General features: G+C 28.5%; 2 protein-coding genes across 27 annotated transcripts in view; one reads left to right on the forward strand and one right to left on the reverse strand.

Moving 5' to 3' along the window:
• Positions 1–20,330, reverse strand: part of pHCl-1 (pH-sensitive chloride channel 1) — a 95,694-nt gene that overhangs the window by 57,866 nt on the left and 17,498 nt on the right. For 25 of the 26 annotated variants that reach the window (XM_089170506.1, XM_089170504.1, XM_089170501.1 and 22 more), the window contains one exon: positions 1,118–1,312. The gene's annotated coding sequence lies outside the window, so the exon portion shown is untranslated. Of the gene's footprint in view, positions 1–1,117; positions 1,313–8,383; positions 8,438–20,330 lie in introns of all 26 variants that reach the window. The other variant, XM_089170495.1, reaches the window with a different exon arrangement.
• The window catches only part of LOC107070485 (trypsin-1), a 31,367-nt gene that overhangs the window by 2,356 nt on the left and 8,681 nt on the right, over positions 1–20,330 (forward strand). The window lies entirely within an intron of this gene.

Genomic DNA, 20,330 nt, shown 5'->3' on the forward strand with positions numbered 1-20,330 from the left:
GAAATTGCTAAGAGAAGCATGTCACTAGGCCACGTTCGAGATTTTCTGTTTTTATAAAATATAAATATGTTTATATATAGTATTCATTAAAATGTTTTGAAAAAATAATATTCAGTATTATATTTTCTTTTAATTGAAAAGTATAATACATACATAATGTGATAAATTAATAAATGAAATATATTTTACAAATAATAATGTGTACGTAATTTAATTTTTCTTAAACATTTGTATACATCTATATCTAAATATGTGTGAGTATGTAATCACAATGATATCAAGAAAATAAAATCTCTTTAATTAAACGTTTGTAATTCGGTAACTTTATCATCGACGTATACATATATATTTTCATCATATGGATTAATTAGAATTTCAATTAAATTATACAAATATTTGTATGTATATATATATAGACAGGACACAATTCACGTAAGCAATATTATCCTCTTTCGATATTTCAAAAGATTTCCATATAAAAAAAGAACGAAATACTACTATAACGTTATTGTGACACGATTTACATAAGATGACAAGTCTACTAAGGACTTCCAATGTATGTGTGCATGTATTTGTGTGTGTGTCTGCTCGATCCATATTTATATCCATCGCGTGAATCGTTCTTGACGATAGAATGAATTTTGCATAAATCGATACATCCAGGTAATTCCACTCGTAATTCTTGTATAAAAACAATACTTTAGAAAAAACCATAGATATTTTTAGTATATCCAATACACACACACACACACACACACACATACACACACACACACACACACACATATATATATATAGGGATATATAACGGTATAATTTACCAAATATATTTTTCAACAAATAAATTCTAAGTAACAAACTGTACACCCATATTATTTTATATGTCTAGTAGTATAACAAATATTTTTAATATATTACGTTCTTATATTAAATACATATAGCATATGTTTTCCATATTACGTTCCAGTATCATACTCTTAAATAATTTTTTATATATAAATTAGGTTCTTACAAAAAAAAACGTAAAAATATTTAATAGTCCTATAAACTAAATTTTCAGAGTGATGTTAAAAAAATCATTATATATGCATAAAAAAATATGAAAATAGGAACTCACCTTAACGTGAGATATGTGGCTGGTCGCAATGGACGAGGCAGGTTGTTGCTGTTCGTTGTGTAGATTTTTTCCTTTCTCTCCTTCAACTTTTACGAACTCTCATCTTAACTGGCGACTCTCTTCATCCGCTAGCTCGAGTACAAGACTCTTCAATACTTCATAGCTATTTCAGCATCGACGAGCAGTAATCGTCATCTGAAAAGAATATTACAATGTGAACCCCTTTCATGATGAACTTAAAAACGTTAGATCATACTCTATCTATCTTTCTTGTTTTATCTTTCACCCACACAAATAGAAAATTATTTTTATCACGTTCGAGACCAGTAACGTATTCTCATATTATTTGCAAATTTTTTTGTATTAATAATTTAATAGAATCGAAATAACAGGTTATTTTATTACAACCTTCCATATGCTGGACTCAATACATTTTTATTATGTATAAGTATGAAAAAATCTTAATGCAACCTTTCAAAAATCATGACAAAAATTTACATCCATTTGCATGATATGCTCTGAACTTTTCAACTCTCTTATACGTAGGAAAATTGCTTTTATTTTATATATTTTTATATATAAAATACATTTATATATTCCATGTGTGTAAATGTTATGTCCGATATATAAACACGGCAATGTACAAAATAGCAGGTCATTCTATTAAAACTTATACGTGTTTATTGGATTCCGTAACTTAAAAAATAATATTCCTGTTGCAACGAGACTGTCGAGTTCAAACTATCGTCAAAAACGCATATATGAGAATACCTATATAAATGACGTATTTAAGATTAAATATTAGCAATTGTTTTGTATTGTCGAAGACATTCATGAAACTGTATTGCTTAAATAAAATCTAAAATAAATATCATTATCACTCGAATTATCGCGTTAAATCAATTAGTAATCGAAAGTAATTTTTCAAATGCAAAACTTTAATAGTTAACTCGTTTTCAAATAATCAAATAAAAATAATTCAAATGTAACAAAATTAGTTCGTAAGGTTAGGAATTTGATTATCCTTGACATAACAAAGTAGATTATTATTGATTGATAAGTAACAAATGGTAGATACTATTTGCCATGATCGTTGAATAGTTAAGAGCATTCGTTATTCGTACGAGTTTTTTCTTGATGTGTAATACACATAAAAAGAAGTTTAATATGGGCTACACCAACGCATTAGGAAATAAAGAAAGGAAGAATGAAAGAGAAAAGAAGGAAATATACACATAATACACATACACATAGAACGATTCACTTTGCTACGATATCATTGAAAGTGGAACAGGTTGAAATGAAAGTTTCTTACACGCGGTATACTCCTAATCGCGTGTTGCTACCCCCTTATAAAAGCGACATCGCGAAACACCCCTTCATCGTTTACACCCTCTTCAACTTGCACCCTCTTACTTCCTAGTTACTCCTTCAACGTGTTACATATACATACACATGCGAGTGAGTTTTTATAAATTATAAAAATATACAAAACCCATCCACACACCCACACGTTCAATTCTATTTCTATCTTTTATACATTTTTTTAACATATAACAAGGGATTAGGAAACGAAATGCCACCACGTTCGATTTTAATTTGACTCTCGTACTCGTAAGGTTGTAAAAAAAATTCTGATAATCGACGTAGACCTGCCTGGTTGCCAAGTATATACAACGCAAAGGTCAACCTTGACCTCAATTCATAGAGAGAGAGAAACACATTTTTAAATGTTCCTAATTAAAAAGGAAAAAGAAAAAATTGCGTTCAAATCAAAAGGTTGTTACTATGCAAAAATTACATTTTATTTATTTATTTTTTACTTATTTGTTTATTTATTTAGAATAGATAACATTGTTCTACGAAATGTTTCGAAGTACATAAACGGTATGAATGAACTACGTTTTACATTTTTGATCGTCGTTTTGAACTTTCGGAGATAATAAAGCGATTCTCTTTCTCTCTCTTTCTCTCTCTTTCTCTCTCTTTCTCTATCTATCTATCTATCTATCTATCTATCTATCTATCTATCTATCTATCTATCTATCTATCTATCTATCTATCTATCTATCTATCTATCTATCTATCTATCTATCTATCTATCTATCTATCTATCTATCTATCTATCTATCTATCTATCTATCTATCTATCTATCTATCTATCTCTCTTTATCTTTATCTTTCTCTTTACCTTTCTCCCTCGTTTAACGCTCGGCCGCTCGACTAAAGCTTCCTCGAGTTTGACGATGCGCATTTTTTCGTGAGAGTTTCTCGATGAGAAAAAGAGAGAGAGAGATAGAGAAAGAGAGAAAGAGAGGAAATAGGAAAGGAAAAAAAAGTATTCAACCCCTTTTTTCCGTTTAACAGGGAATACGAGCACCGAGAAAAGTCCACTAATGCCCTTCGATCGCAATTTTCTCGACAAAACGACCAAGATCTTTGCATAAACAAACGATACCTACAGTACCTACGATTGTAGATTTTTAGTCCATGTAATATTTATTTACGAATATTTAAAATGAAATTTCATTTCTCCAATTTTTTCCTGTTTTTAACTTTTAAACGAAGAATTACAAGAAAAAAAGAGAGAGAAAAGGTTCATTTAAGTTTCCATCAAAAGCTCAATTCTCGAAATTCTAGAATGTGATTCACACACATCTACTTATATAGACACACACAATCTGCTCACGTAGATGTATGTAGCTATTAAACGCGTTTATTATTTAGTTCAGCGTGAAATTGAAAACTTTAACAAGTTCGTAATTCGTTGCTCGAACATCGTAATACCCTAAAAATTTCTCTACTTGCACGATTGTACGAATGAACGGACCACGTCCGAACAACAATGGCGAATGGTTGTACGTATGTAGTTACGATAATGGCACGTTATACTATAGGCAGGAAACGTCGCGTTCGTTTCTACGAGAAACCTACCCTCGAGTTTTTTTTAAATAGACCAACGGTAAAGCTTGGCAGACGTTCGTGTTAAAAGAAAGAGGACAGTCGTTTATACGCGACGAAACTTTCTTCTTTCACATTATGTATTATATATATATATATATGTTTTTATGTTTGTACATGTGTGTGTATGTTTATATATATATATGTATAAGATGAGAAGAAAACATTTAAATATATATATTGAATCAATCTTATACTATTTAGTATTTTACAATTGATATTTTACTAATTGTCAAAAAGAAATGATTGTTTTACAAATTATATATAATATTTATAAACTTTTTACTTTCTTTTCTTGTATAATATGTATATGTTTTTTTACGTTTATAACAAGATTATGTTAAAATAGAAATATATTTGCATACATTCTTAATGTATATCTCAAATAAAATTTGTAAAATATGTCAACGAAATAATACTTCCACTTGACCATTTTTTATTCGACAAAATATGATAAATTAATCTCTTTCTTCGGTGTTTAATTGCTACGTTTATATTCGAAAGTAGGTCAACTGGCTGAAATTAAGTTGAGTAGTCCATCTTGCAGCGAATATTTCCAACTCGCTTACGTAAATTAATGATTAGATTCAGCATCTACGATATAGTTATAATAATCGTCATCGTCATCATCCTCATTCTAGTAATAATAATCATAATAATAATAATAATAATAATAATCTACCCTTCTCGGCTATATTTTGCTTTTTTATCTATTTCATAAATTTAATGAATATAATTTGTATTATAAAATTCATTTATAATATTAATAAAATTTAAGCAAATTTACATTAATTATTATTATAATGTTGAAGGTATCATATATGTAGTGTATGTATAATAGAAATATAAAATATATTTCATTTTGAAGCGTAATAACTATTCGAATAATTTATAAAGATATTTATACTCATAATTATAACGATGGAACAAAAAAAATGATAAAAAATTTATTTCTTTTATATTACAAGTAATTATTTTTATACATCATTTATTTATTTCATATTACAATTATTTATATCATAAAATTAATGATAACATGAATTTTTTTTAATTTTTTATGAACAACTTAGTCCACTGTCACAATAATCATCGATATGTTCATCGATCGATTTAAATTTGACACCATGGTAAATACCAAATTCCTAATGGAATATACCGTTATTAACGAGAAAGACAGAGAGAGGCTTGAATTCCATAACCAAATTAATTTGAGTAGTTGACAAGTTACTTGGATGTCCCAAAGTACAAACACATTCTCGTAGAAGCCTAACGTGCATTTGCTTATTAAAGGAACTTACACATAGTATATGATAGATATGCATTAACATGTTGGCATTTATCAGGATATTATCCGTGTTCCATGACGGATGTGTAGAAAAGTGTCACGAACAGTGGATATCCCTTTTTGCGATCGACAAAATTATGTGTTTGGAAGGAGAACACAACGAACAAGGACGAATACGCACGAACGACGACGTCCGACAATGTTCATTCATTTTATTGATCGAACATAGTCATTTATTTTTTCTTTTCAAATCATTTATTTGTATCCTAAATAATATTTCTATAAGTACACACCATTATGCGTGTTTAAATAATTTTTATTATACATACACACGCACACATTGGGTATATAAATATGATTAATTAAATGTAATGATATAAATATCTCATAATAAAAAAAAAAAGGATTTCATGATGATCATAATAGAAAAAAAGACGAATAAAACGATTGTAATGCAATAGTCTGATCTTAATTAGAAAAAACAATCTAGGTCATTAGTTAGGCATAGTGCTTTGGAAGTAATCAACATGTTACAATTAAAATGGGCCACTGGGTATAACGAATCGTTGGAAGGAGAGAGTCGTCCAATTTATTTCGGCTCTTTCATCGATCTTAATTTGATTTCATTTTCTAATGAACCTAACTCATTTCCTAACAAACACGAAGGAAAAGATAGAGGAGAGGGATAGGGAAAGGGAAAGAGAAAGGGAGAGAAAAAAGAAAGGAAGAAAGAGAGAGAGAGAAAAAGTGAAGGACATTCGGTGCATAATAGTATCGTTCAAGGATTTCCGCATCGTTCTAGTGCAGGTAGGTTGATAGGTAGAAATGTTGGTATATATGTATGTATACATAGGAAAATAGTCGATTTAGAAAAAAAGATATTTTTCACGAAAAGGATATTTTCAATCCTAATAAATGGGGATGTTATAATGCTTACAAAATTCCACATACACACACATCTATCTATAAATTTTATTGGGTTGTTCGGAAAGTAATTTCAATTTTTCCTGACACAATAAAGACATTAGTTGATGCAAACCGGCAACTAACAACACGTGAGATCGGTGAGAGATTTAATTTATCAAATTCAACTGTTTGTGCCCACATGAAAGGCCTAGGTTTAACCTCGAAACGAAAATTGTCTTGATTTTCACAAAATAAAAACGAAATGACTTTCCGAACAACCTAATATATTAAATAATTTTTAATTAGAAATAACCAAACAAAAATAGCGATTTAAAAAAGATTAAATTAAAAACATCGAAATAATTATTTCATTTTACTTTTGGTTAAGAAAATATGATCTCGAACGTGAGATTTGAATTATATGCTTACGTGTGTATATAACCATACATAAAAACATATATTCTCTCAAGTCTTTCAAAAGAAAGTTCTCACACGTTTTTGTCTCTTATCATATTGTTCGTGATCTTTCCAGCGTGAAATTTTGGATACACTGGTGCTCAAGCATGTCAGAAATATCACATGAAAGAAAACTTGCGAAAGGAATCTTGGTTATTCGAAGTAAAAAAAAGCCCTGTTTTCTGCTTTCACGCTAACGCCCTTTAATAACGATGTTTGCGAGAAAGCCGTTTGAAATAAAGAAAAAAAAAAAGAAACTAAACGAAAAGGAAAAAATATCGTTACATTTCGTTCTACTATTATTTCCTTAGAAAAATATTATCACGATGGAAAAAAATGAAAAAAAATGTAATCTCGAAGGATTCTAATTATACTCTAAATGCATTTAATAACTCAACGTACGCACTAGATCTAACGTTTTGTTACCTTGGCACCATTTCTAAGCTCACGATTATGCGATTGGAACTAACATATGTTGTACATACATGTACACCTATATGTATATGTGTGTTCACACAAATTTACAAGTCTTCAGGTATGTATTGCATACTATACAACATTAACTTTCTTTAACTAAACTTTTGTTGTATTTAACGACAACTATTACATTGTGTAATTTATAACATGACTTAAAATTGAATTATTATAACTATACTATATTAAATATAATTATATTCTCTTTTTATATATCTTTTTAAATTATAATTTATACAATTATATTATACTAAATAAATTAATACTTATTATTATACTATGATTTTATTATATAATACTATAATAAATATAACTTATACTTAAAAAAATATTCATTTTCTTTGATATAAATTGATTATGATACATTTTATAAAGATACAAATAAATTAAGATTAAACATTGTACGATGTTGTAAAAGGGTCTTAACGAATGTAATATATCTGAAATTAGAAAATAAAATAAAAAAATGTTCTATTGAGTAAACAATCTTTTTTGGAAATATAAAAAATAAAAACAAAAGTAAGACCAAAAAAATATAAGATAAAAGATGTATGTATCCACATAGAGGGAGACAAGACAGTTCATAAGACTTGTCTTTCGTTTGTAATATTAATCTTAGCTAGCAAAGTACCTTCTTCTTCTTGACCTCCTTGTAAAACAAAGACAGAGAGAGAGAGAGAAAAAGAGAGAGAGAGAGTAAGAGAAAATAGAAGAAAAAGAAAAAAATACGAAAGATGGTAAACATTGAAAATGGTGAAAAATATAAATAAAAAAAGAATAAAATTAAGTCAAGACGACGAATGAAATAAATAAAGAAAAATAGAAGGAAATAAAGAAAATTAAAATAAAGTTAAGATTTTCAATAATATATGGGATCACACGAGAGACAAACAACGAATAAATAAGAGAAAGAGAGAAGAAAACAAAACAAATTAATAAATATAATAAAATATTAATATTTGTGTAAATATAGAAAATATGATTTAAAAAAAAATATGTATAATGTATAGAATAAAAGCAAGATTTTGGATATATCGAATTATATAAGAAACGACATTTATATCAATCGATAAACAATTAATATCAAAAGAATAATCATAGTTTTAATAGAATTTCAGGTCACTTTATATTTAATCTATGAAAAAAAAGAACTTAGTCGACTTGAAACAATGGCACATGAATACCTTGGATGTTCGTTTAATCGTACGTTTGGTTTGCACAAAGAGATACGCGATAGTCTGGAAAAATAACGAGAGAAAATAATATTAGTTTACTCATATGATAGAGAGAGAAAAAAAAGAAGAAGTTAGGAGGGTAAAGAGTTGCATTCATTTTTCACCTGACTACGCAAAATCGATCGTTGCCTCGTGTTCGCTGCTAACTCTCGTAAACGCAATCACGAATTTTTACTGCAACCTTCACCTACCTAGATCGGGGAGCCACGAGACGATGGAATTAATTTCAGATTTAAATCTTCATTCTCGTGCGAAACGAACGTTCTCCTGCCCTACTCCCACCCTCCTTGCTTCCTTCTTTCCTTTTCTCCTACCACCCCGACCCATTCTCGTTTCTTCCATAATAATCAACTTTACTCGAGTTATATTTTATTATGAAGAGAAAAACAAATAAGAATTTATGCAATCGACACAGGTATATCAAATTTATTTTTCTTTTACTTATTTATATATATTGTTAAAATAAATACACGTATTGCAATTGTTGTACCTCATAAACGCAATATCATTTCTTGTATTATAAATGCGCATTGTAAATACGATGAAAAAACCGATCAACCATTTTCTGGGTCACGTTTTTTGTCTTGTCTTCCGTTTATTTGATTAATACTACAAAACCAGTTCACAGTAGCGATCATCTAATTGTTTTGTATCTATTTGTAATCTCACAGTTGTAAAAATATAAAGGAATTTGATATGGGATTGAGATGATCATGCGAAGAGTCGATTTATCATAATTGTTCAAGTTGTTCGATAAAAGTTAAAATTTATTATCATTTCTTATCGGTAACCTTTTTTCTTTTTATTAATCAATCGTGCCTATCGATCAACTAGTATATATATATATATATATATATATATATACTATTGTCATCCAATTATACCATTATTAATACGAATATATATACATTTATTTGTGTATATGTATATTAATATGAAGAGTGATAAATTTTTAACGTATTTTTCTGTGAATGTATTCGTTCGATAATACCCGATGATATTTAAAGAAAAAAGAATCGATTAATTGGTTTCCCATTTTAATTTTTCTTTGTTGTTGTTTCAATCTCGAACATTAATTTATAAAATAATTATTTTTTTTTGGTCGGTATTCCGTTATACGTTTACTGACATATTTGATTTTTATTAAAAAATTTCTATAGATGCATATGCATGTTCCTTCTCGTTCATATGACATAACAATAAACTCAATACGCCTTTTGTTCTATTAAACAAAAGAAAATAAAATAAATAGGTATGGTATATACTAATATACCCAGTCGAGTGATCCAAGTGAAAAGAGGACACCACACTAACTCTATTTATATAACCAAGTATTATCACAAAATGTGCGTGTTATATGTATTAACATCTTGAAATAACACGAAATTCTTGAGATAAAATCATTGGACCTGATAAAATTGTGTTTAAACAACAAACGATGATAACAATCGTATAATCATTTAAGTACATGAGTTTTATTGATCATACAATATTAATAAATATCGATTTCAAAATTTCTTTCTAAATTCATTGGACGAGAACGCGAAGTTGTTTGAAAAGAAATTATAATGTTAAATGATAATGTTTAAATTTCCTCTCTCCTCTCCCCCCTCTTCCTTCCACCTTCCCACCCGACGGTTGTCATCGTTGTTGTTGGGCCGTCGATCTTTTTGGTACAGAATTAAATCAGAATTTGGTTAGTGCCAAAGGTTAGACCTCGTCCACGTCGTTGTAGTTGATAAGGACGAAATCAGGTCGATAAAAACGACGAACACTATTTATAGTTCATTAGTACTTCACGAAGTTTTTAAAGACTCATTGTCTGCATATATTTTATTAAGAGCCATCCACGACAAGTGCACTCTCTTTCTCTTTTTCTCTCTTGTGTTTTTTTTTCCTCTTTTTCTCGACGAGCCGATATTGCAACGGATAGACGTCGAGACCCCAGGATATTCTCGGCATTCAAATAATAGTCTCGTTTAACCAACATTTCTTCTCATTCTTTCTCTTTCTCTCCTTCTCTCACCCTTTTTGATTCCGTTTTTTTTTTCTAGAAAAATATAAATAACAAAAAAGAATACTATACTCTCTCCATATATATTTCTAAAATTATTTCCGAGTGAATATTTAAATAATAAAATATAATTGGTAAACATTAAATTAAAATACAAATCAAGTTACATATAATGAATCAAATACAAATAATACAATTGTCGTAAATATTTAATTTTAATTATCTTCTGAAAAGGAGAGTAATTAATTAATAATAAAAATAAGTGTTCATTAATATCGAAATAGATTATAAATCGAATTACGAATAAGCAAACTTGTCTAATAATAAAAATAAATGTATCGATATTAATATTGAAGTAGATTTGGAAGTTGATCAATTAATATACTCTCAATTATAAATAATAATAATAATATTAATACAGATGTTTTACAAATATCGAAGAATAAATAGATCGTAACCATGAATACATTTAATAAAAAATGAAACAAAAAAATAATTATTAATATTAAGGTAGATTATCGATCGACCGAATTATGAATATATTTACAATGAATAAAAAGATAAATTCATTATAGTTACAATTGTGTTACATATTTTAGACTTTCGCCGTTTTACCTAGGAAGACGTCTAAATAAAGCTCGCTCCAGTGTGACGAGGAAGAAAGAGGTAGTTATTCAAGGCAAATCCGCACTTTGTCGTGACCGTGACACGGTGGTGTCTTCTTGTGCCAGCTAGACGCCAAACGCAAACGGTGTAAAGGCCAGGTCTTTCGTTATTTTCTATAGTCTTTTGTCTTTTCTATTCAATTTTTTTTCTACAAATTATTATTATTTAGCTAATCGAAAGATGACACGACGATTTCAATAATTATTATTAAACTTTTATCCATAACTATTCGTTTATATATTACTTGTTTTATTTATTTTTTTATTTATGTATTTACGTTTTCTTTATTTTTATGCGTATAATATTCACTTCAAACTTACAATATCAATAATCAATTCGATCAAATTAATGATAAAAGCGACTAGACAAAATAATCAATTCATTTTCTTGATGGATTGGAAATACCAATCTATAATTAATCAAAATAAAGATTGTCGTCTCAATCTGATGTACTTGCACGTAGAAAGGTCGTTGACTTGGCGCCTTCAAAGAAAGAAGACAGAAAAATAAGGAAACATTTTTATCTTCGTAATCATTTAATTAATCTTTCGGTATCTGTAATTACCTAACACTAAGATAATCGACTATTACTCTCTCTCTCTCTCTCTCTCTCTCTCTTTCTCTCTGGCATTTTATACAATTTTTTAAAATTTAATTCAAATGCAAATCATAGGATTGGAGAATTGAAATAAATGATAATAAAAATAAAATCCAATAATTTCTAAAACGTCCAAAAGATTAAATAATAGTGATAATAATATTAATAATAATAACAATAATAAAATAAAAATTATCGATAAATAATCTATTATTTTATACACACTTTAATATTACGTATCGATCACTATTGTTCTCCTTTTATTGATTCATTCCTCGTACTGCAATACGTATATGTGTATATAATATCTTCGTTTCAAACGTTTAAATTATTCTTTAGCACAAATCATTCACAGAATCGCGCTTGTTAGATCTAAATCGTTTTAAGTTAAAAAAAAAGATAAAAAAAATAACGAGTTTGATTTAACGAATGCAATGATCGAAGTAAAAGCGCTTAACGCACACTTTCTCGTTTACTTTTTGTTTAAGTCGTGAATGATCACAACTTTGGTGGACGTTCCTCTGTACATACAAAAATAATATCTCACTGGTAGGAGCTTATCGATTAAGATTGATATCTATCTACATTGGGAATTTCCAGGTCTTCTTATGCTTTTTATTTCGTATGGACGTGACGATCGTAAAAAAAGATCCAATATATACTTCTTTACATATACTTTTCGACCTATGTTTACTAAAACTTTTTTACTCAGTACCGTGTATCCTGTATACTATATTATTATTGAATGGTTTTTTTTGAACACCCTGTATATATGCATTTATCTATATATGCATATATATATATTTACTTTTTAATGTATCTTCATATTGGATCTTCCAACTTTCTACCTCGGCAGTTACCAAAAGACTGATCTCGAATGACATTCGACAGAACGCAAATAACACGATGTGTATATATTTATATTTTATGCTTGAGGTTATATTTTTCAATAATAATTTTGAAATAAATAATTTATTTATTATTATACGATATAATAGATAAAACTTGGTATATAAAAACAAAAATTGTGGGTACGTATATGCGCAGTTTAACACAATAACATTTATTTAAATTTATTTGAAATGAAAATATTCAGATGTCGTATGGTAAATGCGACAAGAGATAAAACATTTGTTATTAACGATGTGAATAATGATTGTAAAATATATTAGGATATAACTTAATGAAAACTCTGAGCTTTTGTATTTCCACATTAATTTAGGAAACATTAGTAGGATATTCGCTTTATTCGTTGAATTTTAATAACGATATTAAACTGACGATGAATTTAACATTATACAAGTCGATTTATGTTGATCGCGTAACGCAGATTAACATTATATCGTTGAAATTATTACAAATTTAAATAACGACGACAAAGTGCATTCATACTAATAATGTATGTACAATATATTTAAATGTAACATGTTCATAAGTTTGTAGGTAACGACTCGTTCCAATTTTGATTCGGCTTCATGGAAAGAGGTTAATAACCCACTTTCAAAGCCCTCAGCTTCTTGTTTTATCTGGGTTCGTTTAAAAGCTCTATGAAACGCCGACGCTGAAAAGCAGACGAGAATGAAACCCAGAAGGACAAGATCGTTTCATTATCCTAGTAATTGTTGCACGCTCTTTCGTGTACATTCTCAGCTCGTCCAGTAAAATAAAAGAAAGTATTTGCATAAAGCTAAACGATCATAGTATCATCTTATTCCAATCTCTGTTAATTTATTTTTGTTTTTGACATTTATAAAAATTAATAATTAAAAATAAATATATAAATCGAAGAAACGAAAAACATCGGTTAGAAGATAACGTAAAGAAAAATCACGTTTTAGTAGTTAACCGTTAATAATTAATTATTATTATCTAAAGTGTGTGTGTCTCTTGAAATTAAAAACATTCGAAATATTATAAAAAGGAAAAATGAAAATATCACTAAAAAAAGATTAAACAAGAAACATTTAATGAAATCAATTTCATATATACATTTTCCCCTAGAGGTAGGTTCGCAATCGTAGAGAAATATTTAGTGCAAATGAACTTGTGGGACGCGTTCGTATTGTGGAAAAAAAAATAAAATGAAAAATATAATATATAAAAAGATAAAATAAAAAACAAGAGGAATATAAAACGCGAGATCTCATCGGAAACTCTCTCTACGTTGAGAGAGTTGTCCTATGTGGAAAGCAATGAACTATTATTTTTCTTTCTCTTTCTACCTATATATAAAACTATCTGTACTTACCCATATAGGTGTATTTAACGAGCATGATATCATTTCATACAAATGCGTTTTATATATCACAAGATCGTAGACGATTGAACATGATATGAGTATTTATTACTCGATTATAATGCACAAATATACTTTGTCATCAAGGTTTAAATTCGATTTTCATTTAAATACATATGTCATTGTAATTAATGTCACGTTTAATTGATATCCAACATCAAAATTCATTTTATACTAAAAATATATTATATTTAAATGTATACGAGAAAACAAAATTAACTAAACAATAAAATTCTTTCATATTATTATCATCATCATCATCATCGATTGACAATGGTAATTAAAAAGAAAGTCTGAAGAAAAATATAAGATTTCATATATTTTTATTTTTCCTCTTAATTTTCTTTTTTTTCATTTTTTTTTTTTTTAATACGACCGATAAGAAAATATACGCAAAGTATCGTAATCGTATAATGAACTTATATTGTTACATTTAAATGAATTTTCATTATAATTGAACTTCGAACGGCTGATGGTTTCTTATCTTAAGACTCTTTGTCAAGAGCTAAGAAGTACTTAAATTCTTTGTTTTATTCAAATTTCCGATTAACTTATCCTTTATTTTTAATTTATCTCTTTCTTGCATGATCTCAAGCAATACCCAAGAGAGAGAGAGAGAGAGAGAGGAAAAGATAAACAATAGTTATAAACGTTCAAGAGATCGGTTTCGATTCGCGATCGCATTAATGCACCGGAGAATGCAATCAGCACTAATTACTAGTTGCAATACACTGGTATTCACGTTACAGGAGACAATATTATAGGGTAACTACATTCGACTAATTTCCATCGATTTCTCTGATGCTTATTCGTATATCGATTACTCTCTATTTATTATAATATATACATACATGTATGTATATATACATATGCCCATAATTATTTGTAAGTAAAAAATGAACAAATGAAAAGTAAGTCCGTTAGTCATTTCACATTTAACGTTAATTTAAATTAAATTAATTCAAAGTATGCATAGAAAAATAAATAAAGTCTTCTAAGTAATTCCTTAGTTATATTTGATAAAAAAAAAAAGTAACATATTTAATTTTCATCCAGTCGAAGTTTCTCATCGATATCGATAAAAAATATCACTTACTAATATCATACTTATTAATATCTTTAATCTAAAATTTCAAATATAGAGATAATTTAGATGATCATCAAGTAGAATAATTAACCAGCTAGTTATAACTTATCGAAAGACAAACTCGCATGTTCATTATGATCGCTGAAAGGAAACTTGGAGTGGCTTTAATCCTAAAGACAATAGCTTTCGTAGGTTTATCTCGAACGTCCTTCGTGTATACTCGAAATAATCTCGTCATATACATATTGTAGAGGTATAACGATCCCATCGAGAATTGGTACGATATAGTTCTCTTTCTCTCTATCTATGTCTATCTTTATCGGCTAACTAATAAGAATCATAAGCGAAATGATTTAAAGCTCGTCAGGATAGCAATAAAAATTCCCTGATGAGAGATTTAACAGAATAGAACTTTAATGATTCACAAAAATTAATATTTCCAAGTTACTATTCCTATAATTACTCGTTTATTCTGATTTATCCTTTTTGTTGATAGATAATCTTTTATGTGTATAAGGCAATATTTGCTATTTGAATTTTATTCGTTTTTTTTTAATATTCTTCCTATAAAAACGTACTCTCATATTTTATTATTTTTTACTAAAAATAGTCTTGCATTTGAATATCTGTTTACTAGAAAAAATATACATAGCTTATTTTAATATATTCTATATGAATATATAGATATATATAGATAATAGATTATATATGTATATATCTATTTTAGAGGGTGGCGTTAAACTAAAAGGGAGTATTGTAAATGGGTTCGGTCGGTGTTCTATTCTGTTATACGCAGCAACGTACTTCCTCTATGACGTCAAACCGGAGACAGAAAAGCTCCCACTCTGCGAACCTCGTTTCCGGGTCAAACGAGGTTGAAGTTATCGTAACAACCTATGTATATCTTGCTTTAATAGATCTCTACTCGATATAGTATAGTAAAATGAATTTGCCAAGAAAATCTATCACGGTCCATCGTGCAAAGATGTTCCAACGTAGTCTAAGGAATTAACATTCATGGTGAAATGTAATTATGGTTGTTGAACAATATATTTTACCTTTTATTCAATATTTGGTTATCTTATTATTAAGTAGATCTTTATATTATATATAAAATGCATCATATTTAATTATTGTTTTAAAAAACGGTAACAATAATACATAAGTATACCTTTTTAGCTAAATAAAATTATTTAAAAAAGTAACAAAAATTGTGACGATGCAAGTTAACTTCGTTTTTTATTGTATTCGTGTATATGAATGTGTACGCTTTAGTGCGGGAGAATGATTTTCGATTTGTACCAATGTATATCTTTTGTTTAAAAAAATCGTTAAAAAAAGAAAAGAACAATAATAATAACGATGCAAATTAATATCGTTTTTCACAGTACGTGCGAACGTGTGTGTAGGTTTAAATTATATTACATATATCGTAGCGAGCTCGTTCCTTTTGAATCTCCCCTTTTATCAACCTAACGCAAAAGTTGCAATAAAAAGCCAACTTGAAAATATATATATATATGTATGTATGTATGTACATATGTATGTATGTACATATGTATATATGTACATATGTATGTATGTACATATGTATGTACGTGTTAGAAATGAAGGAACGTGCCTGGTGTTTTCGTCGAATCATTTTCCGACGTTGACAACCATAAATCTTTGATTAAATGCATCGTTGCTGGTAGTTCGCCATCTTTGGCGATGACTCAAAAGAGAACTCAGTAGTCTCGCTTAAAATCAATGATTAATTATTGATTATGTGAGAATACTTTTCTTCAAGATTGTTCTATTTCTTTTTTAATGAAAAATAAATAAAATATTAATAATGGCTAAATAACGAAGTCGGTCCGTTATTTTTTTGAAGATTAAAAATTATAAAATATATACTAATAAATATAAGGAAAAAGAAAAAGATAGATTATAAAGCTTGAAAATAGTTTCTACCTTCTTTCTTTTCTCTTTCTCTCTCTCTCTCTCTTCAATTGACATAGGTAGTTCATTTTACCCGACAACCGGAAGTAAAACGTATTCCTCTGTCTTTGATGAGCCGGATCCAACGTGCAAGGAACATACTCAGGTGTCTAGCAAGCAGCATGTTGTCGGTATAGGTACTGTTGACAGCTCTCGATAAAACTTTTCGCGTGGTCGTCGGAGAATACGTCAGTAGAATGTAACAAGTGAAGAGAATAACATAGAAAACATCAAATTCTAAACGCAAACATTGAATCCATACATACATACATACATACATACATATACATGCATAAAGATAACTACTGTTGCGTGTTTGTAACGTAAACGATAAACCTATGACAGTATTTTTTCCCAACATTAATCATCATTTCACGCGAGTTTCTTTCTCATTTTTGAAGTGAAATTTCTTAAATAACAGTAACGATAATATTTTATGAAACGACATATTATCAAAAGAGAGAGAGAAAGTAGGATAGAACCTACAGTTGAACAAAATTATGAAAGGTTCTAGTGTTAGTTGTTGAGTGTGTGTTTGTTTATATATATGAAATACATCGATCGATAGTTATTACAAGATGCGTTTGTTTACGGAACCATGAGAGGAGATGTAATTTTCCTTGAGAGTGCTCGATATATCCTAAATGATGGTTAATTAATCGAAGGAACTGCATAATGTAGTATAAAAACACTGAATATAAGTTTTATGTACTTTCCTCTTCGGCATCCACCGTAAGACTGGCACGTTGTCATCTATGAAAGCCAATTAAAATTCTAATTGTTTATATGACTTTAAGAAGAATAAATTCTATTTACTTCTCGAATATTTATGCGAGTTATACATAATAGAACCTTCATCATACCAAAATCAAACAAATCAACCAAAATCATATAAACAGCATTCGATAAAAAAAACTTTCTTAGAAAACAACGGAGCCAGTTTAAGGGGGGATTTCAGAAAAAACGGTTCATCGAACTTATATTCCGTGTATATAAACTACAATATTCCTTTTTCCTTTTGATTAATTAACAATTATTTAAGATTATCTAATACAATAGTTTTGTCAATTTAGAATTATTTTAACGTTCCTTGTATGCAATAACTTTATTTCGAAAATTTTCATGTAATGAAATATCTGATAGATATTGTTTAATATTCGAAGTAAAAGCGTTTCTTGTACATTATTTTTCTATTTGCTTTATAATTCACTTATTATAAATAAAACTTTCAAGTTAAATTCATTTAAAATGTGTAATTAAGATATACCAATGTATTTATTTCTAAATTTTTTTCATCCTAAACACTTCATATATCAATAGTTTTCAAGAAAAAATCTAGTAAACTTAAAGGTATACGATTTTAAGGAAGTACTCAATTTATATATGAATCAATTAATTATTTTCTATGTGACAATACGAGTTTCACTTCTATCGCGTATAGAGGCTGCGTACATTTTTTTTCTTTCCTTTTTTTTACATTCTCGCGAAATCTTCGAATAAAAACGAATTTTCCTAGGAAACGAGAAAAACTAAATCGCACGATAGATTGATAGGTAGATCCGGATAGATGGTGATTAATTCTTCACTCACTTCGTAACGAATTCGTTTACACACACACATATTCATATACATATATGTGCGAAGAGATCCAAGCTATCGGCATTTTAATTAAATGCCTTGTCATGAATACTGTTCGACTCCATATTCGTTCGAAAACCACACTACTACCACTGTAGGATCCAATGAATACCCGAATTTTACTTTTAAAAATATTCCTCTCGATTTTTTCCTATTTTAATTTCCCTTTTATGATATAATTATTTGGAAAATTTGCAAATCATTGGTGATCCCACATACTCAATTAATATTTTTAGTTCTATAACGTTGAACGTAATGTACATTCAAATATCTATCATAATTTTTTTTTAAACCACTGGTTACATATACATATATACCAGTATACGTGTATTATACATTTTCGTTCTTTCATGATTTATTTATCAATATCGTTTTAAATCTCAGTTAACGAGTTTAATGAACAAATATTTTTTCAAGCTTAACGCATCGTTTATTATAGTTTGTATTTTGTTGATTTTATTTCTTCCTTTTTGTCTATTAAATTATAATTATGTAAAATATGTATGTGCATGCATGTATGCCTGTGCATGTGATTCTACAAAGAAAATATAAACAAATAACTATACTAAATTATATATAATATATACGCATGTATATACAAAATATAAAATACTATGTTACATTATATATGTAGTTTTTCTTTTAAATTTTTACCTTATTCTTAAAAGGAAACACATGTTACAAATTAGTAAATCGAAAAGTATTAAGTTGGCACGCACACACGTTTTGACTCGGCATACGAGTTTCGCGTCAGTTCTATCGACCCGCTTTTGCAGTTACTCGAAATAGAAGGCTTACTTCCCTAGAGGCTTAGCTCTTTATCTCCCACTTTCGGCTCGAGATGAATCCTCTGATTCTAAATCCTCGAAATTGCATCGAATTTTACTACATTGATACGCCAAGTTAGTATTTCTCAATCTCTAACGTTTGTTATTAAAAACATATACATATACGAATATGTGTTACAGTTTTCTATCACCATAAGTTCAGGAAGCGTTACGACTAGTTCGTTTTTCAATCTGGAACGCGTCCAAAGATTGAAATTATTTCACGGCAGTGCTGTTGCAGCCTTCAGAAGAGAAGCAATTCTTGTATATGTGTGAACGTGTGAACATATATGTGTGAATATATATATATCGGGAAAACGATTACGTCTGTGGGACGGCTAGACCCTTTCCCGAGCTTAAACAAAGAAGCTTCAAAGGTCTCATTTTTAACCCAGAAGGAAGAGAACTACAATACCAGAACAAATTAGGTTACACTAGGATACTTATTCCCTAAGGATTCAGCATCTAATTTCTGACAAACATATCCTTAAGAATAAAGATCTCTGATTCTGTAGAATATCATTAACAATTCAAACTTTACACACACACACACACACACACACACAACGTCTTTATTTATTTTTATTACATATGTATATATATATACGATAGGAATATGATTTTACATAAAATGATTTAAAAATGAACAATATATACTACTTTTGAATTTTTTTACAATAACAATATCACGTGCTAATTATAAACTACGGAACAATATTTAAGTCGGTAGTATTCATCATTTTGAGATGATTAAAATGTGATAAAGTAAGAGCAATTTTATGATAAGTCA

Source organism: Polistes dominula, unplaced genomic scaffold, assembly GCF_049000335.1.
Source record: "Polistes dominula isolate Pdom_NZ unplaced genomic scaffold, Pdom_raw_medaka contig_15, whole genome shotgun sequence".
Taxonomy (NCBI): Eukaryota; Metazoa; Arthropoda; class Insecta; order Hymenoptera; family Vespidae; genus Polistes; species Polistes dominula.